Below are 22,931 nucleotides of genomic sequence, written 5' to 3'. Positions count from 1 at the left end.
ACAGAGCTAATGAAGCCCTACAATGCAAAAATAATACCTGCATGCAAATGACGGTATTGAACTAAGCACCTATTACCTTCTGACGATTGAGCCCCCTATCACTTTGTGTCTGGAGTGGCCGCCTCCTTTGACCCCCCCCCACATCTGCACTTCTGGTCCCACATGGAATGTACTGATGGACATTCATTGAATTAAAGGACTGAGCCAAACATACTGAGCACATGCTGAGCTGCAAGATTCGAGTACATAACATAAAACTGCTTTTATATTAAGAGTATCGATATGCACAAAGGTGTCAAGATACCAAAATTAGAGGAGGAGTCAGAGGCATTAAAACTACATCTAAAAGAAATAAAAGACAGCTGTCAAGGAAAGAGAAATGAGAAAGAAAAGGATGAGAAGTGTGACTTTGATACATTTCAGTCACAGTCTGGTTATATCATTATGAGAAATTGAAATGTCTCGCTCTGTATCAGTTGCATAAGAGTTGTGGTAAGAAAAAAACAAGGTTAGTTAAGTAGGAAAAATGCAAAAAAATACATCTGCAACTGAAAAAGATAGTTTGAGAGAACATTATCATGGAAAGTATTTATTTCTGGGCACTGTTAAGTATGGAGTGAGTTCTAATTGTGCATGAAGGTGAAACTGACAATTCCGTGAAACAAGATCATCAGTCAGATGACTGGACAGAAAAGGTCATGATTAATAACCTGGCCTTGTGGTATAGAAAGATAAAGCCCCGAGGACACCTTAAGTGAACAATACTAGATTAGCAGCACATGTGTTGGAAGAGCCAGGTACGGAGGCATGGACGATATGAATAAATGGTCAACGTGGGGTTGCCAGTGCCAAGTAGAGAGTGATGGCTTGTTCTTTGCATTGGAAACCCCTACGGAAGTGTACATCAGGAAGGTAACTGTCTGCAGGAATCAGCCTGGTGACATCTGTTCTGTACAGTATTGTGCACCCTTGCGTGTGCTGGCATGTAGGGAATGGAACATGCTCCTTTCATGAGCAATTATTTGAAATGTCATGGCTTCTGACAGAAAGGGAGTTAGGCGGAATGGAGCACACGGATCCCCAGTGAATGCAACATGGCTTTAACTCACAGCTCACTTGTCTGTTGTCATGAAGGAATAAATAGGCCATACAGCTCTTGCCTCGGAGAGGTGAACAAGTCATTAATGCAGCTGAGAGGGAAAAGCTAAATGGTCAACACAGCAGTCAGGTTAAAAAAAAAACAATTATAGTCACATTAGGATGTTTACAGTAGACAATATAGCAGAGTGTAACACAATGACTGCTCAAACATTTGAAGCCATGAAGTTTAAGGTGATTAAGCTGAAGACTTCTAATTGTAAATTACTTACTTATTCAGATCATCAAATGTGTATTCATGTAGCCCACCACACAGGGATGAAACCCTGACTGTGACCCAGGTGTTCTAAGTTTGCATAGCAGCTTAGGCACTGTGCAGAGCAGGATGGGAGTGAGTCACCTACTGCTTGTCTATCTTGAGGGGAGGGTGTTGTGGGGTGGTTCCAGGATGGATAGCATGTGCCTGGTGCACGTAGATGACTGAATGAAAGCAAAAGCCAGATATGGGAGGGTTTTGATTGTGGCCTCAGAAGTTAGAGATGATACCTTTTTTTGCATGTGCAAATAAGCATCCATGCAAAGAGAGAGGAGAGTAGGAGCTCCCTGTGGTGATACTGGTGCTTATATACCATGAGGGAGAAAGGTAAGGGCTATAGAAAATGCCCCCCATACCTCGCATCTTGAATGATACAAAACTACCGGAGAGCAGGTGTTGCACAGTTCCTGACCCCAGGACAGACAAATTAAGCTTACAAAGGACCCCAGTCTAGGTTGGAAGCCAGACTGTCATTGGCCAGCGGAGAAGTATGCCTACATATGAGGATGTGAGATACGACACAAAAACACTTCATGCCTGTCTGGAATGGCCTCTGTGGATGGCTGTCAACGGGCTTGTGTCTGATTGTAGAATGTTTAATATTGAACAATAATGTAAAAAGCTAAAAATATAGAAAGTCCTGAACATTTTAAATAGTGATTTTGCAGAAGGACAAATGCCCCCTGTATCATCCAAGGCAGTGGGATCACTCTCATACCACACTAACTTACATATATCTCTATGGTTGCATAACAAAGAAGAAAGGGCACATAGGTTCATAGGTTTATAGGTAGGTACTAGGCTATCTGCCCGAGGGCATTTATAAGCCTAGCCAGAGTGTGCCAGCTTTCGCCGCCCCATTGATTAATTAATGGAGCCTCTGTCAAGAAGAGCCAATGAAGTGATCCCAGGGGTGTATTTTCTGTTACCCATCCACTCGTCAAGGTTTCTCTTGAAGAGTGTTAGTGAGGGGCTCTGCCTAATGCAGTTAGGAATTTTGTTCCAAAGCATGGGGAGTCTCTGTGACAGGAATCTATCCCTCCAGCATGTTCTATTTATTGTTGTGGCGAGGTTTAGCTCACTAGAGCGAGTGGCTCGCAGTGACTTGGATTTCTTTAGGTGGAGCATGTCCATCAATTCTGAGCTGGACATGGCTTTGTAAGTCAGGCAGAGATCACCTCTGAGTAAGCGCTATGCGACTGAGTACAGCTGGCGTTTTTCAAGTCGGTCATAGGACATATGTTTGAGGCCAGTAATCCTCTTGGTGAGGGACTTTTGTGGTCTTTCCAGCTGTTGGAAGTGTCTTGTGAGGTACATCCCAAATGGGGCATTGTACTCTATGATGGGTCTGATGAGTGACGAGTAGAGGGGCACTATAACCTCTTTATTTCTAGATGCGAACCCTTTATTAATTAGATGGGCTATATAGAAGGATTTCCTAACTATTTTGGCAATATGACTGTCAAAGGAGAGATTACTATCTACCTGGGTCCCCAGATCTCTTATTACCTCTTCTGTATTAAGGGGGCTGCCACCTATGTGGTAATTCATGGGTGTTTTGTTTTTGCCAAACGGGATGACTATTTGGCATTTAGCTTGAGACCATGACTTTGACACCAGGTGTCCGTCTCAGTAAGGCCCTTTTGGAGAATGCCCATGTCAGCTGGTGAGTCAATTATGGCTCCCAGTTTGCAGTCATCAGTGAACTTGGTTAGCCATAGTCCTCCTGTGTTTGCCTGTACTTCTGAGAAGTATATGTCGAACAGTAGGGGGGTCCCAGGACCGAGCCTTGTGGGACACCACTTGTGACTGGTTTAGAGTCGGACCTGGAGCCCGATATTCTTACCATGTGAGTTCTGTCTGTAAGCCAATTGGCAACCCATCTCATGACATGGGGGTTTATGTTCAGGCTGGTGAGTTTTTCTATAATTCCCCAAGTGGGGAATGGTGTCAAAAGCCTTAGCGACGTCAAGGTAGGTTGTGTGAACTACCTTCCCCTCATCTATGGCCTTGGTGACTGTCTCGAAGAAGTCAACTAGGTTTAGTAGGCATGATCTGCCCTTAACAAAGCCGAACTGGGTCGAGTCAAATGTTTGGAGGTTCCCAATGTCTTTGTTAATGAGTTCCATGAAGATGAGCTCCATAGCCTTGCAGACCAGGCTAGTCAGGCTTATGGGGTGGTAGTTACCAGGGTCAGTTGTGGCCCCTCCTTTGTGGAGCAGAATAACCGCTGCTGTGCGCCATTCTATGGGCACATAGCCTGTGGAGAGGCTGAGGTTGAACAGTGTGTGTTTAGGTGGGGGGTTAGTTCGTTCTGTAGTTCGTGCAAGACGCAGCCTGGGACACCATCTGGCCCCACTGACGCTGTGCTTTTGGCTTTTGAAAGGGCTGTTTTCACCTGTGCGTCTGTGATTTCCAGGACACTACACTTTTCCGGTATTGTTGTGGGCCCTTTTGGGGGTGAGAGGGGGGTGAAGTTTGCACTGAATCTATCTGCCAGGCATTCTCTTTTGCTATCAATGTGGTTAGTGGATGGCTATGGTAACTGCAACATGCCTACCTATACTCCACAGCTGGACAGCCATAATGTTAGTATATTTAAGAAGGGAGGTGAAAGAGTGTAAAGCCTTCATGAGACTGAAGGGTTGCTTGTCCCTGCAAAATCTATTTTCAAGTTTTTCTAGGGTTGTGGCATTCACATTATTTATTCAGTGTTAGTGGTTTCTTTGTTAATAGATTCATTCAACTGACTTGAATTCAACATAATTAATGACAAGCAGGTGCAGAATGAGAATTTGTTTCATAGCTCTGAAGATTTATTTATTGGTCAGAGATGTTTTCTAGGTCTACATCATACTGAGCAAGATCCTACCATATTGATGATTTATGTGCGTGTTCCATGGAATGTTCTGGGAGCAGTGAGAAGTAAAACTGAAAGGGGTTGCAAAAAATGGAGAGCATAGGTGTGATTAAGAAACACGCTGATCCTATTCACAATATGAATACCATGGTTATGGTGGTTAAACCTGACAAGATTTGTAAATGCACTGGTCCATATAACCTGAATAAAGCTATGAAGAAAGCATTACCACTTCATACCATAAAACAGATGCTTCTGACTTGCCATATGCTAAGTATTTCTCTGTGTTGCTTGCTGTTCAGGAATTTTGAAAAATCACATTATATGAAAAAAGTTGAAAATATGTACAGTTAATATTTACACAGAAAAATACAGATCCTTTGGACTTTCAGTGTCTGAAGCATTTCAGAAAATTGTTGTAGTAATTACTTAATGGCTTTATGGTGTAGCTATCATCATTGATGGCTGGTTTGGAGTACAACCATGAAGAACAGAACTGGAGTGATGCAGTTACTAAATAATTTGAGTCAGTATAATCTCAAGATGAACATGAGTAACTGTAAATAAGAGTTACAATGACAAGATATGCAGTGCATGTTTTGGCTTCAGAAGGCCTGAAATTAGATGCTGGAAGGACTAGAACTGTTATACAGTTATTATCACAAGAGGATGAACAAGCACTTATGAGATTTCTAGGCATGTTGCTTATCGTTTGAAGTTTGCTCCAAACTTGTCTGAAATAAATTATGGATGTAGTACACTCCTGGAGTGAAGTATATGTCATTAGTTATACAAGCACGTGCATTAAAGAACCTTGAAATTATTGTGTCACTCACTTTGCAAGTTGATACCAGCCAAAATGGCACTGTTACAGTGATTCTGCTAAAAGAGAAGCTGCTTGCATATGTTGTGAGAGAATGGACTATTGGCCAGAAATCATATACATTCTCAGGTTAAAATGGAGATGCTTGCCTTGCAACTGTGTATGGTTATAGAGCATTTCATCAGAATATTTAATGAAAAATTAAGAGTGACCATAAACCATCACAGATTATTTTCAAAAACTTGTTGCACAAAACAGCATAGAGTTTGCAAAGACTGCTGTGTTTTATAGAAATATGACATAAAAATAAACTGTAATCCAGTAGATCAAACACATATAGCAGATATATGGAGCTATTTATATTTAAAGGTGCAAAAGAAACCTTAAAGATGAGAATGATGTATTGTATGCTGTCACAAAAGGAAATATTGTCAGCCTAGCTATCTGGAATTTTGTAAATAATTATATGTCATTTGTGACTATTAATATGATTTATATAGAAGTGTGACAGAGGGTGATACAGCCAGCACAGCTGTGTGGAATTTTTTTAAATGATTATATGTCAGTTGTGAATGTCATCATGATTCATATGTTTGTGTTACAAATGTATTAGAACTATATGTTATGTGTATATCAAACTGCTGGTACAGAATTGTATGTGAAAAGGATTTATACAGTACTGAGCTTGAAGATGTATCCACAGTGTACCCTACTGGAAAATAACAGAAATGTATATAAACTATTGTAATTGTGTAAAGTATATGTTTTAACAGTGGGAACTGGCACATAGAAGGTTAACTTGCAAAACTTCTGAAATAGTTCAAATTAAATTATCTTTCAGTTTCAGTGCAACAAGGAGACAGGATGTCTAAAACTAGGGAGCCTTCTGCATTGTTTTGTAAGTGTTTTATTGTTTTATGTTTTCCAGCAGCTGCAAAGATCTAAGAACTATGTATGTTTTACAGGGAGATGCTAAATGCTAGCAGTTTCTAGCAATAGTTGTTGAGCCTGGGAACTGAAGTCAGGTGACAAAAAGTGATGTCATGCTGTAAGTATCCCTGCAGTAATATTTTATATTAATTTAAGAACTCTCTGAGAGAGTGACTGTGCATTTTGTATTTTGTCACTGACTTGGTAGCATCAGCTGGAAACATCCACTCACCACATCTGTCTTGCCTTGCTGTAAGTAAGTTAACTAGGGTACAGTAATTTCTTTTAGATTCAGTAAGGAATATAGTAAAGATTAGTTTAGATGCTTTCTGTATTCATTTGAGACTGTCCTGCAATGTTGTTGAATATGTGAAGACATATTTAGTATTATCTTGTTCTGTTATTATTTATTATTAAATATATTTAAACCTATCTTTGTGGCTGATATTTGTGAGACATATTTAAGCTGTGAGAGTACCTGTATATTTATTTGGTGATATTGTCCAGGCCACTCCTAATAGCCTTGCTCTTGGTCAAACTACCATTTGGATTAATAGTGACATTACACAGTAGGATTGGACACCCTTTATTAAGGGCCTTAAAATAGCTGATAAGGGGTTCTGATGGCAGTGATAACTAACTTATAGTCTGGGCAGAAGGAGGCATAGCTAGTAAACCTGTGCCAGCCTTTCCCAGGTGGGTGTGTATGTAAAACAAATCTCCAAGAGTGTGTGTGTTAGCTAATTGGGCAGGGACATAAAGCACTGGTTGGACACAAAGATTGTTGGAGGATTTGGCTTGGAACCCTGGCTAATGACTCAATTCTATAGCTGTGCCAGTGGGGAGTCATATAGGGGATCTGGAGAAAGACGGAGAAACCAGCCCCAGACTGACTGTGGTCTCTGAGTACTCTTAAGGGAAATTCCACTTTACTGTGTGTGTGTGTGTGTACTTGTCATCCCCCCAGTGTGTACATTTCCCACTGTTGCCAGTGGTGAGAACCGAGGCTCCTTGATTACTGGGCCAGTGTTGGGGGGGTCACATATGCCGCAATTACCAATGACAGAAATAATACTGAGAAAGATCCAGAGATGAGAATCTTAAAAGATGTACCCATGACGGTTTGCCCACAGCAAAAAAGTGCCAGTCCTAAATAAATTCAGCATTACTTTTTCTTTAATGAGGTGAGACATTGTATAAAATTTGTATTCAAGTCAAATAGACTGACAGTTCTAACTCAGCTTAGAAAGGTAATGCTGGAAATAATACGCGAGTCTCATTAGGGAATAGCCAAGTGCAAGGAAAGAATATGTGATATATTATTTTGTCTAGAAATATAGCAGCAAATCTATGCTTTATGCAATGCATATCAAGATAATATAAGATAATAATCAAAGAGAGACACTATTTTCACATTCAGCTGCAGAAAGTCTGGTTCTGCTCTAGCATCAAAAGAATATCCATCTAGTTATGAATTGGCTGTTATTTAAAGTTTCCTGAAACTGCAGAGCTGAGTGATACTAACAGTAAAGGTGTTAATAAATTGAAAGGCATTTTCCTGAGCCATGGTACTCCTGATATTTCCACATCAGAAGAAGGTCCCCAGTAAGAAACTACAAATTCCGAAGAATTTTTCAGATAAAAGAGAGTTACAGCATATTGGTCTAAATCCTGATTATGTACAGTCAAATGGTCATATTGAAACAGAACAGTCAAAATTGTGAAGCAGTTCACAAAGGAGTAACTTTTGCTGCCATATTGTTTTAATGGAATGCAAAAATATTCCACTTCAAGATGATAGAGTGTCTTCTGCAGTTATTTTCAAGGTCATAGATTAAAAAGCAGAATGCCTACATTGCTGACATAAAACAAAAGTCTGTTGTGACAGGAAAATCAGGATACTTTCTGATTTGAAGGAAGGAGATATGGTAAGAATTCAACAAAGCTGTCATGAGAGACAACCGGAAGCAATTGTTTTGTGTTAGATATATGGGAAAACTTCAAATGACAAAGTGCTGAAAAGGAGGGAGAGACATATGCTTAGAATTGGTAATAAATTTAAGAATAACACTAAGAAGTAGAGACTTGTTACCAGCTCATCAGTCATATGGAGATGTCCAGAAAGCATCTAGTAAGATATACAATGGAGCGTCAAGAGATGTATCCAGAACATCAAGAAGAAGTGTTAATAGTCCCTCTCTGTGTTCAAAGGACGGGTTCATGTCCATCTTCAGATACAGGTACCTCTGACATGATTTATTCCACATCTCCTAAACATTTGAAATATAGAAGAACCTTTACAGTGCAGGCTGGATATGGTGACAGTGCATGAACTGATTTCATTAACTGTGTCTAATGTTCTTGAATTATTAAATGAGTTTCACATTTCACCTGATAAGTTGATGCATAAAACAAAAGTTAGATGATGAAGCTGTTAAAATTAATGAAATAACTAATATATATAGCATGCTTTGTGTGTGTGTGGGGGGGGGGGGTAAGCCCCATCTAGGTTGTGTTCCTTATTCTGTCTTTAAAATGCCATTTTGAAAAAATATAAATCACAGCAATTATAACAATCTTTGTCAATCTTTCTCTGAGTAACTACAACAGCAGAGACAAAATATGGCACACAGCTGCAAGAAAGAAAAAAAAACACTCATCACTGCAAAAAATACTGTTCAGACATGAACCAGCAAAGCAGACTAAGGCACCCAGCTAAGCTTAATCAAACAAAACCCCCAAAAGCACATCTCAGTCAGATTACAAGAACTCACCAAAGGCTCTTACATCCCAAATAAATCTCTGATTGCTCGAAGAAATTTTTATATTTAATTGACCACGTAAATGACTCATATGATAAAAAGGTGTCTTCATGTTTGTGGACAGCATTCTAGAAATTATTTATGTCTGGAAAGGTATCTGCCCACTGGAAGATGTTTATACTTCAAATAACTATGTTAATTAGATCCTAGTGTGTGTGTGTGTGTGTGTGTGTGTGTGTGTGAGAGAGAGAGACGGTATGAAAGACAAAATGCCAACTCATAAATGATTGAAACAGAAATTGTAAAATAATGAACTCTAGAATGTTTAAATGCTCGAAAGTTGGTATGCCATAATGATCAAATATTGAACTTTACTGTATTTTTAGGTTTGTGAACCTGTTATTAGTTTTGTTGCAAAACACTGTTGAATTCTTGTGAAAACCGACTGAACACTGACAAAGATGTTTTACCTCTTGACATAACTTCTTGTGCTCCTTGGTGTTTACAGCATTGCAGACGTCCAAAGAACTGCAGTTGCATACTGGCAGGACTAAATTCTATAATACCTGGAAAATAATTCTTATGCACCTGTTCATTCTAAAACAGCTTTTCCTTTCTAACAGTGAAGATGCAAAGATACAAAATCTAGCAAATCCAATAACAGGTATGAAACTGGCTTGGTAGAATAAATACATATAAATGCAGCAGTTTGCTTCCAGAAAGACTAGTGGGAGACTTGCACAGCATGGTAACTAAGGCAAACTAATTAAAATACCGGAAACACAAACATATCAACTTTAAAGTAACTTTTTGCATGAGGGTACAACATGTTCTGATGTATGCCAAAGTTCTAGAAGGAAGGACCCCCTACACCAGCAATAAAACATAGCAATGCCATGGATAGTCATGGATATTCATAATCATGTCGTGCTAAAAAATCTTTCACTGCCCAAGTTTTCAGCATCATTGTAGTAAATCTAAACATTTTCAGCTGTAGGTACAACCACACAGCTACATAAAGCACATTCTGCCATCAATTCACAAGCCCACTTAAACTGATAGAACACTGTTCAGCCAAAAACAAAATTAACCAAAACATTGCCCCCCTCTCTCTCTCTCTCTCTCTCTCTGGTTAGCATTTATCCATAGAAATGCCTTAGGCAAGATCACTGAGAATCAGTCAGTCAACAGAATCACCAGCAGGAAAAGTTCTCCCTCATTGTTAACAGAGAGATATTCAGAGCATGGAATGCAAAGCAGTTAATTATCCATAGGTTCTTGGAATAGAAGGGAAGCTATTGTCACCATAGGTCATATCTTGTCTTCTGACAATGGAACGAATGGCATAGCATCACATTGCGTTATACAAGATCCTGCACATAGCATTTTAAATGTATAAATTCTGCAGTGAGGTGGCTCCTGCCCCCCTGCAGTTACCTCCAGTTTGGTGAATAGATGTTCAGTCATTCCCACTCAGCTCCACTACTAGAACGGAGTACAAGAACTCCTGAAGCTGATTCATATTAGCCAGCATCAGGTTACAGGAGATACCCCTGCCCTGCATTTTGACTCCTTGCAATTAAAACAAAATGATTTAGCTGATTTTAGGCTATGATGTTTGCAATGAGATTCAGCAGCATTTCTTCATCTAGAAATCTGTATGCCTATGCTTTCAAGCAGGCAAAGAATTCCTTACGTGCATCCTCCTACAGGACCAAGTGATAAGGGATTAGGTTGTTTCCCTTTTAATATTACATTAATTTACTCTGTTAGGAAAATACAAATAAAAAATAGCATGCTTTTACCTTAGTACTTGTTAAAGCTGTTCTTCCTTTGCTGTGTTTTTTTCAAATGACAACCCACCAGCAGTGCACTTTCTGTACCTTTTCTTCTTTATCTATTTCCCTCAAATATTCATTAAAGATATACTGGCATTTGTGAAGCTTCACAGTAGAGACAGTTCTCTCCGCCCTCACATAAAATCACTGGAGTTTCTCTCTCTCTCTCTCTCTCTCTCTCTCTCTTAAAGGGACTCTACCTTTCCTTGTAAGGAGATAGTGAAACTTCTTTATCCAGCGTTTATGTCTGCCAGAATGACTTAACTTAAACCTAAGCTTTTTCAAGGTCTAGCTGCCAAAAGAGTAGTGTTCTTCTGTCATATGACATTCAGTGACTACCAGTGTAGATTTCATTCATATTTATCCTGCTCAGTCCAAAGCCTCACATGAATTTAAAATTCAGCCTTTGCTGGGTAGCCTAAACTGCTTATTTTATGTCCCTTTTATAAATAAATAAAGCTTGTGATTATGATGATTTAGGCATACACTGAGTGGAAATCCACAACTATAGAACAGTAAATATTTATATCCTGCCTGTGTTCCTAGTCATCCTGAGAGTTATAAATTAAACATTAGATTTCCATCACAGCAATGCTGATGTGAATGGTACCCCCCCCCCCCCCCCATTACACACGATATAAATCCAAAATCCATTGTAGAGTACAGGTACATCTCATTCTTCAGACATTCAGATTTACAGATGCAGGTTCATTTTCTGCTTGTATTACTTCCAGAGTTTAGTCTCTAGGATTTAAGGTTCTAGACACCTTTTCATTTCTGCTGCTAACCAGCTAGTAACTATGAGATTACAGGCACATTTGTGTCTATTCATTCTGTGCCTTATTCCCTGCCTAAGTTTTAAGAACTGATAGATCTAGCTTTGTTAGAAATTTGTCTCTTTGCAGTATGATATGGCATACTAAATTTTAGCAGCTTCTGTTCCTTTTCTTCAGCCTATTGTTTCCCAGTTTGCAGATCTATCTTTTTCACCAACGTCACTTCACAGCCTGGTACTAGAGTTTACCTATCTGTATACATAGTTCTCTCCCAAATATGGTGCCCCATCAGTATAGTAAGGAATGTGTTTAGCAAATGTCATACAATCCAATGATTTGTACTGCAAAAGCCACTTCTACAAATACAGGTTCCACTTTGCACATACATCTTCCTAGATGCCCTGTCTTTTACAGAACCAGTACTCATTTTAGCCTTTCCAAGGATCTAAGTCTAAATCATTTGTATGTATCTGGTCTTCTGCTTTGCAGCATAACATCCCAGCTTTCAGGTTTTTCAGGTTTGTTCATTCTCACTTCCAATCACCAACTTGATATTTCTTTAGGGGATGTAGTTTTTCAGTAATGTATATGTGTATGCACGTGTCTGTGTATTTGTGTACATGTGCATGTGTGCATGTGTATGTCTGCGTGTAGACATGCATGTGTGTGTGTGTGTGTGTGTGTGTGTGTGTGTGTGTGTGTGTGTGTGTGTGTGTGTGTGTGCACATGTGCATGTGTGTCTGGTTTGAGGTTTTAAGATTGATCAAGCTTCGATTCCTGCTGCATTGCTATTAGCTAACAAGTCCCAGACCAAGTTATCTAATTTCTGCACAAGCTAGTATGGAATTAGAGGATCTGAGATCAGATTGTCGTTTAAGTCTTTCTCTAACATAACGGCAAGTCTGCAATGTGCAGGGCTGACTCATTTCTTATGCCATCTGTTTAACAAACATAAATGAAAGTGACAAATATTTCTGTCTTTTACATTTCTGAGTCACATAATAAAATTATTCCAAGACTGTATCCATAATCATTCCTGTACAAATGTGTTTCATAAAGCATTAAGATTTGCACTGACCCACTCTTTTCTTCCATCTTTCCAAGAACCACCATTTTTTCTTTCAATTTCATAGTAAGTATGATATGTAAAATATATAGTTCTGTCATTTTGTTTTGGCTTTTTTCAGATATTTTTGTTTACCTTTTTGTATGAATTGCTGCATGACTCAAGGCTCTTGTGGTGAAAGAGAATTTTAATGCATCTCAATCTTACCAACTGTAGGCTTTTATAAGCTGTCATCAGGGGACTAACTTGCTTTTAAATGTACTTTCAAGGAAAATAATCGACTTTCTATATGACCAGTGCAGTTTATAGCCTACTAAAGCAAGAGATGTAAGAATTTAAGAAGGCGAGAAAGCTGAATTATTTATTTGGAGTGTTGAATTGGAAATGCTTGCACTCTTTCGAAAAAAAGTCATAGAATAATTGAATAATACTTTGTTCACATAACTGTCTCTATTATAACTCTCTAGCAACAGAAATATAAGAAGCTGCAGCAACAAAAATATATAAAATATAATAAAATATAATTAATAAAAAAGTGAAAAACCCGCGGTGGTGGTGCTGCGGTAGCTTTGTCGCCTCACAATAAGATGCTGTACGGTTCGATTCTCAGCTAGAGCGTCTTCTGCGTGGAGACATTTGTGAATGGGCATACCTTCACTGAAGGTTGTGCGTCAGAGCTGGTAACTCGGCAAGTAAAAATCAACTACCAATCATTAGCGGACCGGAGTTCCGCTGTGGCGACCCCTAACCAGGAAAAGCCGAAAGACACAACAACACAACAATTAATAAAAAAGTAGTTCCTTGACACCTACATTTCATTTATTTCTTTTGCTGTGGTTATATTCAGAGACAGGTGTATGAAAAAAGTACTATTCAATTGTTCTGTCACTTTTTTTGGCTGGGGGGCAGCAACTGTCACCCCTTCACTACTCCATATAAATAATTAAGCTTTCTTTCTTTTTTGATCTCCCCGAAACTTCACATTCACATACACTCACTGTATTTTTCTTCTTCCTAAATATACCATCTGTGAGATAATTACCCAGCAGTAACTGGAACACCTGGGGTGGAGAGATTTCCCTTAGCCAGCACTTGTTTGTGTATTTGAGTTGTTGAACTAGAATTTTGATTAACCCTGATACTGGAGAACTTTATGGGGTGATTCTTGCTTTAGAAATGTGCTGTTGCTAACTTTACTCTCTGCATGTCCCTGTCATAAGCCTCATTGACATTTATGGTTTGTAACTGTCCCCTCACTGAGGCTTCATATTTCAGGAATAGTGCCCAGTCCAGCTGTGCCTCTTCTTACCCAGGTATCAGCAATATGCATGGATCGCTTTTCCTCAAAACGTGTTGTTGGTAGGCCACTCATAGCTCATGCAACAGGGATGAGCTAGTAAGAGACTGTATTACTTACATATTAAGTATTGTCACAGCTCTGACAAGAAAAACATTAAATGGAAGCCATAGGAACATGGTATGTGTATGTGAATGGGTCTGTATGTTAGATCTCATTTCAGTTTTAAACCAATTTGAGAATTGATTAGTTATCCTGTAACATGAATGCAAGGCCTTCTTAAATTTGGAAAAACTCATACTAGAAAAAATGGTTGTCTAGTAATAATAGATAAGAAACTGAAGATTGGTATTAAAGCATGCAGATGGGTAGCAAGGCTTGAACAATATATATATATATATATATATATATATATATATATATATATATATATTCACTGCAAGTGAATCTAACAACTGTAGAGGCATTCTTTGTAACAGCAGTCCCTTGGATTTTCTGAACTAGTGAATGACTTTGATGCTCATGGACTGACAGGGAAGCAAGAGGTGGACAAGGAGATAACAAAATGATGAACAATCAGCTTTGATTAAAATACTGCAGTGGATATGTTAACAGAGATTTATGAGCTTTCAGAAAGTGTATGAAGCTTAGCTAGTTACACTGTAGTTACCATGGGAACCACCTGCTTGCTTTAGCTTTCTATCTTTGTTAAGACTATCAGTAGGAGTTGAGGATGTGAGTGAAAAAATTCTTTACATGTCCACTGAAAACTAAAGGGATATAAACTGTGGCCGCACTACACATTCATGCAGGATGTTTGCAGCTAGTTTTCAAGCTAGGCCTTTCTCCTTTGCCATCAACACTAGTAGGATAATGAAAGGTTTAAAATAGGTGTGATAAGAACTCTGGGTCATAAAGGTTCAGGTGTAAAACTGTGGACTGCAAGAAGCTCTTTAAGAGTAACAGCAGATATGTCACTGATTTAAAAGAGAAAAAGTCACTACTTACATAAGTCTGACAGTCAGCAGAGTGCTAGTGTCAGTGGTGCAACAGTTAGCACACATCCCTTTAGTGTAGAAGGCTGTGGGTTCTATTCCCCCAACAAGTAGATCAATCACTGCAGTGTAGCAACAGAGGGTCCTGCACTCCTGAGTGTGTTGTCTGTCAGATGAGATATTAAACTGCAGAGGCCCTACTTACTTGAGTTGTTGGTAGTACAGGTGGATATAAAAGATCCCACTGTAAGTATTGAAAACAGTAGATTTCATGACACCCTGGCCAAATTTCACCTAGCAGTATAAATACCACCTCAGGTCTTCTCTTGAAAAGAGGCTACTACCCTAGTGGGACTAATCTGGTCAACAAAGGATACATTTATCCCTACAAACATAGATGTTAGTATCATGTAGGGCATCTATGTCTTCTTTCTTTATTTTCATTTATACATTTATTTTTTTAACTGGAACAGCCAGCTAGATAAAGGCTATTCTTCAGTGGGGAGGCCTGGAGAGAAAGCCAGTGTAACTCAGAATGTGAGGAGACATTACAAAATAGCAGAAACAATAGTTACATAATCATCTTAGCAGAATCACAAAAATGAATAAACCAAATTATCAGAATTACCAGCAGTTAGAGTAGCATGCTCTGTTAAACAAGAAAACCTGCAAAAAAGCAATATATATATATATATATATATATATATATATATATAAATATATATATATATATATATATAAATATATATATATATATATATATATATATATATATATATATATATATATGTATATACATATATATATATAGTTGTTATACAAATAAAATGCAAATATGATACTAGATTGATGAAATACCTACAGATGTTACTTACCAGAGTCAATATTAGTACACCCCATGTAGATATAGTAGTGCTGCTGCAATTCAGACCTAAGTTCAAACCACACTTCCTCTTCTTAGATCTGAGATTCAAAGCAAGACACATAGAGACAACTATAGCAGTCCAAGAGACAAAAAAACATGAATAACCAGAGACAGACTCTCTGATCTGGGAAATGGCAATCAGATGAAAAAAGAAAGATTTAAAAAAAGGTGACATTCAGCCCCTTAGTATAAGCCATTTATCACTGATCATGTCTAGACTTTATACTATAGACTCAAACTTCCCTATAAATAATCATGGGAGGTAGATTAGGAGCTGTTCAGGGCCTGCAGGTCCCATATCATCTTTATCAACAACCCCCCTTTCCCACTTTCTACATGGGGTTGGGGTGTTGTGCCAACTGTTGCTACCTTTCCCAATTCAATGCCAATCTTCCACCTTATTCGACAGTCATGCCAGACTGTCAATAGTCTTCTCTCACTCAGTCCATACAACTCTTAGCTGCTTATCTTTGTTTTCTCTTGGCTTCTTCCTGCCTCTCCCAAATCTCCTTCATCAGGCTAACTTCTGCTTTCCTGCACATGTGCCTGAAGCACGGTAACCTGGTCTGTTTGACCTTCTTTGCAACTGGAGCTACTTTGCCTTTCACACTGATGTCATAATTTCTAAATTTGTCTCAGTGCGGATCCTGCTACTTGTTTTGGGCACTTCATCTTCATCACATCCAGCCTCCCCAACTTGCCTGCCTTCACTGCCCAGGTTTCTGCACCATAAAGAAGTGTTATTTGCACCACTGTTTTGAACACCTTACTTTTCAGCTTCTTTGACATCCTTCTGTCACAGACTACAACTTACATCCTGTAGAAATTGGTTGCGGCCCCTTTGATTCAAGCTGTGACCTCCTTATTCAGACATCCCTGCTCCTCAACTACCCAATGCACACTTGAAGCTCTTAAGCTTTTCCACTATTTTGCCTTCAGCCTCAATTTTCAGCTTCTTCTGACTCCCCCGTTTGCTGCTATGACAGCTGTCTTATCTATACTCAGTTTCAACCCATGTGCCTTGCATTTTGCATTCCATTCACCTACCATTTTCTAAAGTTCCAGTTTAGAGTCTGCTTGTAATGCCTCAACATCTGCATACATCTGCTATATTGACCTGTCTCCTCTGACCTGTTTGTTGATGTAGTCCATCACCCGTATGAATATCAGGGTATTCAGAGCTCAACCCTGAAGCAATCCCACTCCAAATGGAAACCCCTTTGTGAATCCAAACACTGTTAGTGCTAGTGTTCTTGTGTCCTTGTACATAATCTGCACTAATTCTATCAATGTTTCAGAGACTTTGACTAGAAGGGATATTTTAGAGTTACAAAGTTAAGGCTCATATACATAAAAAGCAGAAAGCTATAATTCAAAGTGGAAAGGGATGATGCTGGAATGGGGGAAATTCAACAAATAAGGAGAGAGTAGGATTTTGGGTGCAGATCCTTAAAGAGAATAGCAACAGTCATGCAGATTAATATATTCATAAAGTAGAAAAATATATTCTAAGGACTAAGCCAATATGAGAATGGAGAAAGGAAATCTTGCCAATAGGGATGACTGCAATCAAGGGTACAAAGGATAGGCAAGAGGGGGCTGGAATTTACTGGAGAAAACTGGCAAGAGAAGCAGTGTTTTGGGAGCAAATCACTAGAGAGGGAAAGGTAATAGAATAGGAAGTGGCCAATAAGACATTTGGGCTGCAGGTTAGTGACTACCTTCGGGTCTATATTAGAACATCGAAATTTCACAATTTCGAATGTTCTAATGTCGACCCCTGTTCAGCGAACTCTGACAACATCGAACATGCAGAACAGCAATTTTTTTCCTAGGGGAAAAAACACATACACACAACACAAGCACACCAAACAAACAGCAATCCACACACATACACCTAAATTCTTACAGCTAACCCTACACTAAACTTTACAAACACCACTAACTCTCCACTTACCTTAACCCAAACCCTAACCTTAAGGTCCATCACTATCGCACACTCACCTCACCTGCGCCCTAATCCTAACTCACCTAACCTGCCCTAACCCTCACATCTACACAATCGCACACATACCTAACCTGCACCCTAACCCTAACTCACCTAACCCATGCCCAATCACACACTTACCTGAACCCGGCCAGTAACTTTCCACCACAGTGCTGAAAATAGTGAAACAACAGAAACGGCCAACCAAATTCTTTCCCTAGGAAAAAATTTGGTTTTCTGTCATTTCGCTATTTTCAGCGTTCACTGAATAGGGGTCCATATTAGAACATTCGAAATTGTGAAATTTCGATGTTCTAATATAGACCCACTGCCTTCCCTACCAGGGATTGATATCAGAGTACAGGCCAAGGAGAAATGGATAAGGGAATCCTAAGTGAAAGACCTGCTCTGGTAGAGTTTTTAGTTGAACCAAGAACAGGAGCTGCTGTTAAAAAAGGCATATAAAATATTGTACAATAACTATAGGAATCAATCAGATGAGGTTAGAAAAGATTGGGAAGAGAAATTAGACAAGCAATTTAAAAGGGAAGAACAGAAGGACATACATAAAGCTCCCAAGTATGCAACAGAGTCTAGAAGATTTAGGATTTTTTCTTGGAAGTGTTTGCATAGGTATTTTTATACCCCAAGCAGGCTTCAAAGATTTTTTTCCTCAAATAGTTTGCAAATGTTGGAGGTGAGATGAGGAAGAAAGAGGTAACTGGGAACATATGTTATGGGAGAGTAATGAGTTGACAAACTTTATACATTCCCTAAAGACTATTCCGTCAGGAATATTTGGTGAGCAAATGGGTGTAACTAAGGAAATGATTCAAATGAGCTGGGACACAGGATCTGAATTGTCTAGACATAGAAAGCATTGTTAAGTTTAATTCTGGTGGCTGCCAAAAAGCAATTACTAGAAAATGGAAATCAAAGTCTAAACCATCTGCAATTGAATTATTGCATATTTAAGAGAGATAAATGAACTGGAAGTGGGATCTTTAGAAAAGGGTAGGAGCATATAACATAGAAATACAGTTAAGCTGTGGGAAGTATACATGCAGACTAATGTTCTGGACGAGCAAGGCAGGAATCGAGCAATTTATGTAATTCTGGATTATGATAGTTATACAAAAGACCATATGTGATGTATAATGTCTGTAACCAGGAACATGTTAATATGGTTTATTTTCTTTTATATAGATGTAATTTGTCTATGTCTTAAGTGATAATTCAATAAAGGTGTTAAAAAAGGTTTCTGGGACTTCAAATCATTGTAGGACTGCCCAAATCAGCTTTCTTATAACATTGTCATATGCTTCCTCCAAGTCAAGGAGTGTTATTTAGACTCTTCCCTTATCTCTAGCTTGTTCTCCATTACTTGACTCACTGCAAACATTGGGATGGTTGTGCTGCATCCTAATCTAAATATAAACTGTTCATCTCGCACCTCATATTGAGTATCTGTTAGTCACCCTCTCCAGTACTTTCACAGAGTGTGACAGGAGTTTTATACCTCTGTACTTCTCACAGTTGTGAATGTCCCCATTTTCCTTTTAGACTGAGACTTAGAATTCTTATTCTCCATTCATCTGAGGTAGGGTCTACTTTAGTTTAACGAACGATCAGATGATTGAACGTTGTTAGTTTGAACACTAAATGTCGAACCAGCAAATTAGCAAACGGTCGGAACAGCAAATTTTTTCGCAGGGAAAGAAATCGCTGGGCCAGCCATCCAGGTTGTGCCATTTCCTTCACTGTAGTGCGATCTCGGGGTTGGTATATTTAAGTGGGGGGGGCGGTGTTGGGGGCAAAGCCCCCACTTCATTTAGTGTTTAGTGTTTTTTTTGGGGGGAACAGCGATTTTTTTTCCCTGGGAAAAAAAAAAATCACTGTTCGGGTTGTTTGCTGTTTTGAGTTTTCGCACTTTAGGGGTCGATATAACAATGTTCAATCATCTGATCATTCATTGTTATAATATAGCCCCTCTGAGGTACACCTTTCTTTCCATACTGCTATGAGTACTCTCAAGAGTCATTTCTCCCCTAAGTCCCCCAATATCTTGATCATATCTACCATGACCTCATCTGAGTCTGCTGCTTTCCCTGACTTTATTTGCATTATCGCCATTCTTACTTCTTCCTTTTTCATTGTATGCTGTGTATGGGACAGGAGAGGTTCTGTGGAGTTTTCTTCATTAAGAGGCTGCTGACAGCACTCCTTCTAACTAGCTTTGATGTCTGTGGACTGGTGAGCAGACTGTTGTTGGTGACTATCCTCTTTATCTGTCTCTCTGCGCCTTGCAATGCAACCTGATAGAATGTCTTTGTGCCATCTGCTGTCACTTTCCAGAAGCTGGTAGAGTGCTTCTAAGGCCTTGTTCTTTGCGGTTGTGACTGCTCTTTTAGCCTCTTTGTTGAATAACCAGTATTCCCTCTTAGGCTGGTCTGTCTTTTCTATTTTCCACTTTTTCCTGCACTCCTTCTTTCTTTGGATAACTTCTTGGACTTCTACATTCTACCACCATCTTTACTTATGTACCTTTTTTCCACTCCTGACATGGCCTTATATCTGTATTCTATAGTCTTCACACATGATGTTTAGAGACATCGTCATTCTTCTTCGACTATCTATTCCATCGTCTTCCCTCTGAGGTGCAAGATCTCCAAGTAATTCCTTGAATTCTTTTGCTTTCACTCCAGTCAATTTTCAGGTCTTCAATCTAGTCTTTGTTGGCCAGGTGTATGTTTATTGTGATTGGTTAACATGATTTTATTTCAAGTATTTAAGTTTATGTATTTTTTGTGTAAATTATTTCTGAAGAAATCTATTGCTATTGATGAAAGAATGAAGTACAGTTATATTAATGCTAAAGAGTTGCTGTAAGACTTGTCTTCTGGTTTAACTGTGGTTTTAAGTATCAGGTTCATACATCTGGTGAACAAGTTTAAGGCCTGTAGATCATAGAAGCTTGATAGCCTGGACCAATGCTGGAACTTATGTGAACCCTTGTAGTCATCCACCTACTTCTGGAAGGAATAGATGGATAGGATGAGTGTAATTGAGAGGAGGAGTTTACACCAAAGGAGCAGAAGTCTTTGAGCTATCAGAAATGATGAGATGTTTGTTCATATTAATATTAAGGCCAATCGCCCTGTTCTGTTCAGGTTACGGGGGGGGGGGGGATTTTAAGCAAATAATTTCAAATAGTAATGCTCCTTTAATGTCTGACAAGAAGGCTATATGCTTTACATGAAAACAATTGGTGCTGCAGTCTTTCGCTATAAGACATAACTGTAAGCACTTTTACTGTCTTTCTGAGGAAGCTTCAAACCTTCATCTGCACCAAATGGTTTGAAACTGGTTACAAAACAGAATTAGTCTGATAACAGCTCTATTTGGGGACAATTACCTCTGTAATATAACTCTCAAGCTCACAATGTATCATGTGGATAACTCTATATGCTTTATGAAGAGTATATGGGTATTAGATAAAAGCTTATTGTTTAAAAGGATTCTAAGGTCTTTTAAAATTTTGTCATCTTTTAGATGTTGCCCATCAGTAATGTTTAAAGTTTTTTGCATGGAGTGGAGGCAAATGCCATAGCCCTGACATTTCTGACACCCATGGCAAGCTAATTCCTACTGCACCATTCATGATTACACAATGTTAATGACATACTGATGAGAGGTGGTCTTAATGGTATTACATATACTCCCACGTTTGCATTGAATAATAATAATAATAATAATAATAATTATACTAAAGGAATAATAATAAATAATAGTGAATAATAAAGGACTGGGTTTATGTTGATAAATCAACACCTCATTCCCTGAAAGCAAAAACTCCAAAAATGTTTCTCTGGAAGCACTTTTAGATGAAACTTGGAGTAAATCTTTTTTTGCAGGGAGGCTTGCCCCCCTGCATCACCTCATATCGGGTGACACCTCTCACCCTCACTGAGCTTAAATATGTCTACTCTGAAGTCACACAGCAGTGTAGAAAAGGGAATTCTCCACTATCAGCAAAAGTTCTTTTGGTGAAACATTTTTCACTAAATGGCAGTTGCCTTAACTGCTGCCACAATCAGGCTTGACTAGTAAGAGTAACATTGATCTCCTACAACAAGGTCACTGACAAATCTTACAAGAGACATCTCATTGCTGTGTGTCTTACTGAAACAAAACTGAAGTAGACTGAAAAAAAAAATGTGATTTAAGCTGAACCATAAGCACCTTTGGTGCAGTCTTGCAAATAAATAACAGGTTAGAGATGGGCTGAGATTCAAAGATTGTTCTTGAAGACAGGAGCAATTTAAAGCTGGATGTCCCACCTCCTCCTTACCATCATGTCAGGCACTTCCAAGCTGCATCCTGTCAATGAACCTACATTGAGTATAGCAATTCTTGGTTCACGTTTCACAGGTATATCTACCAATTGTAAAACAGGTTTTAATTGCTTATGTCCTCAAAAACAATCTTTGAATCTATTAGCTCAAGCAGGACAACATGAATTGGTGTTGGTAATGGGTGACCTGACTACACGTATCAAGATGGATAGAACTGGATATGGGAACTGCCTGGGTCCATGAGTGAGGCAACAGGAATAAAGAAGAAGAGGCCATCATAGACTTTTGTCCGGCAAATGGTTTGAAGGTGGCCAGCGCATGGTTCAGCAAGAGATACAGCCAAAATATTACATACAAGAGTGACCAACTGCAACTCGGGCAGAATTCATCCTAGTACGGAAAGAGCACTAGAGTAGAATTAATCATTGCAAAGTCATCCACAGTGAAACAGTCTGCCCACAGCATAAACCACTTGTTGCCACAATCAGCTGCAAGCAGTTGTCAGAGAAGGCTCTAAGGTCAATACAGAATAGGCTAAAGACCTGAAAGTTGACTGGAGATACAGCACAAGAGTTCAAGGAATTATTCAGGGATCTAGCATCTCAAGAGGAAGAGAAAATTGGTAGAGTTAAAGGAAAATGGCAGCACCTCAAAACTGCATGTGTGAGGACCACAGAACAGATATGTGGCTGAGCCAGGTATGGAAATAAGGTACATGCGCAAAGCTGGTGGTAGAATATAGAAGTCCAGGAAGTCATCAAAACAGAAGGAATGTAGAAAAAAGACCAGGCTAGATAGGAATACTGGTTGCTTAACAGAGACGCTAACAGAGGAGTCACAGTAGCAAAGAACAAGGCATCAGAGGCACTATACCAGCTTCTGGAAAGTGACTCAGTAGATGGC

General features: G+C 39.0%; 1 protein-coding gene across 1 annotated transcript in view; it reads right to left on the bottom strand.

The window, feature by feature from the left end:
• LOC122808956 (calcium/calmodulin-dependent protein kinase type 1D-like) overlaps positions 1 to 10,795 on the bottom strand; it is a 1,068,410-nt gene extending 1,057,615 nt beyond the window's left edge. Inside the window, exon 1 of the mRNA XM_044080114.1 lies at positions 10,595 to 10,795. The gene's annotated coding sequence lies outside the window, so the exon portion shown is untranslated. The remainder of the gene's footprint in view (positions 1 to 10,594) is intronic.
• Positions 10,796 to 22,931: the final 12,136 nt, after the last annotated feature.

The sequence above is a fragment of the Protopterus annectens genome, chromosome 8.part0 (genome assembly GCF_019279795.1).
Source record: "Protopterus annectens isolate FY-2018-M chromosome 8.part0, PAN1.0, whole genome shotgun sequence".
Lineage (NCBI taxonomy): Eukaryota > Metazoa > Chordata > Ceratodontiformes > Protopteridae > Protopterus > Protopterus annectens.
Note: the sequence above shows the minus strand (reverse complement) of the source record. Positions and strands in the feature narration are given on the sequence as shown.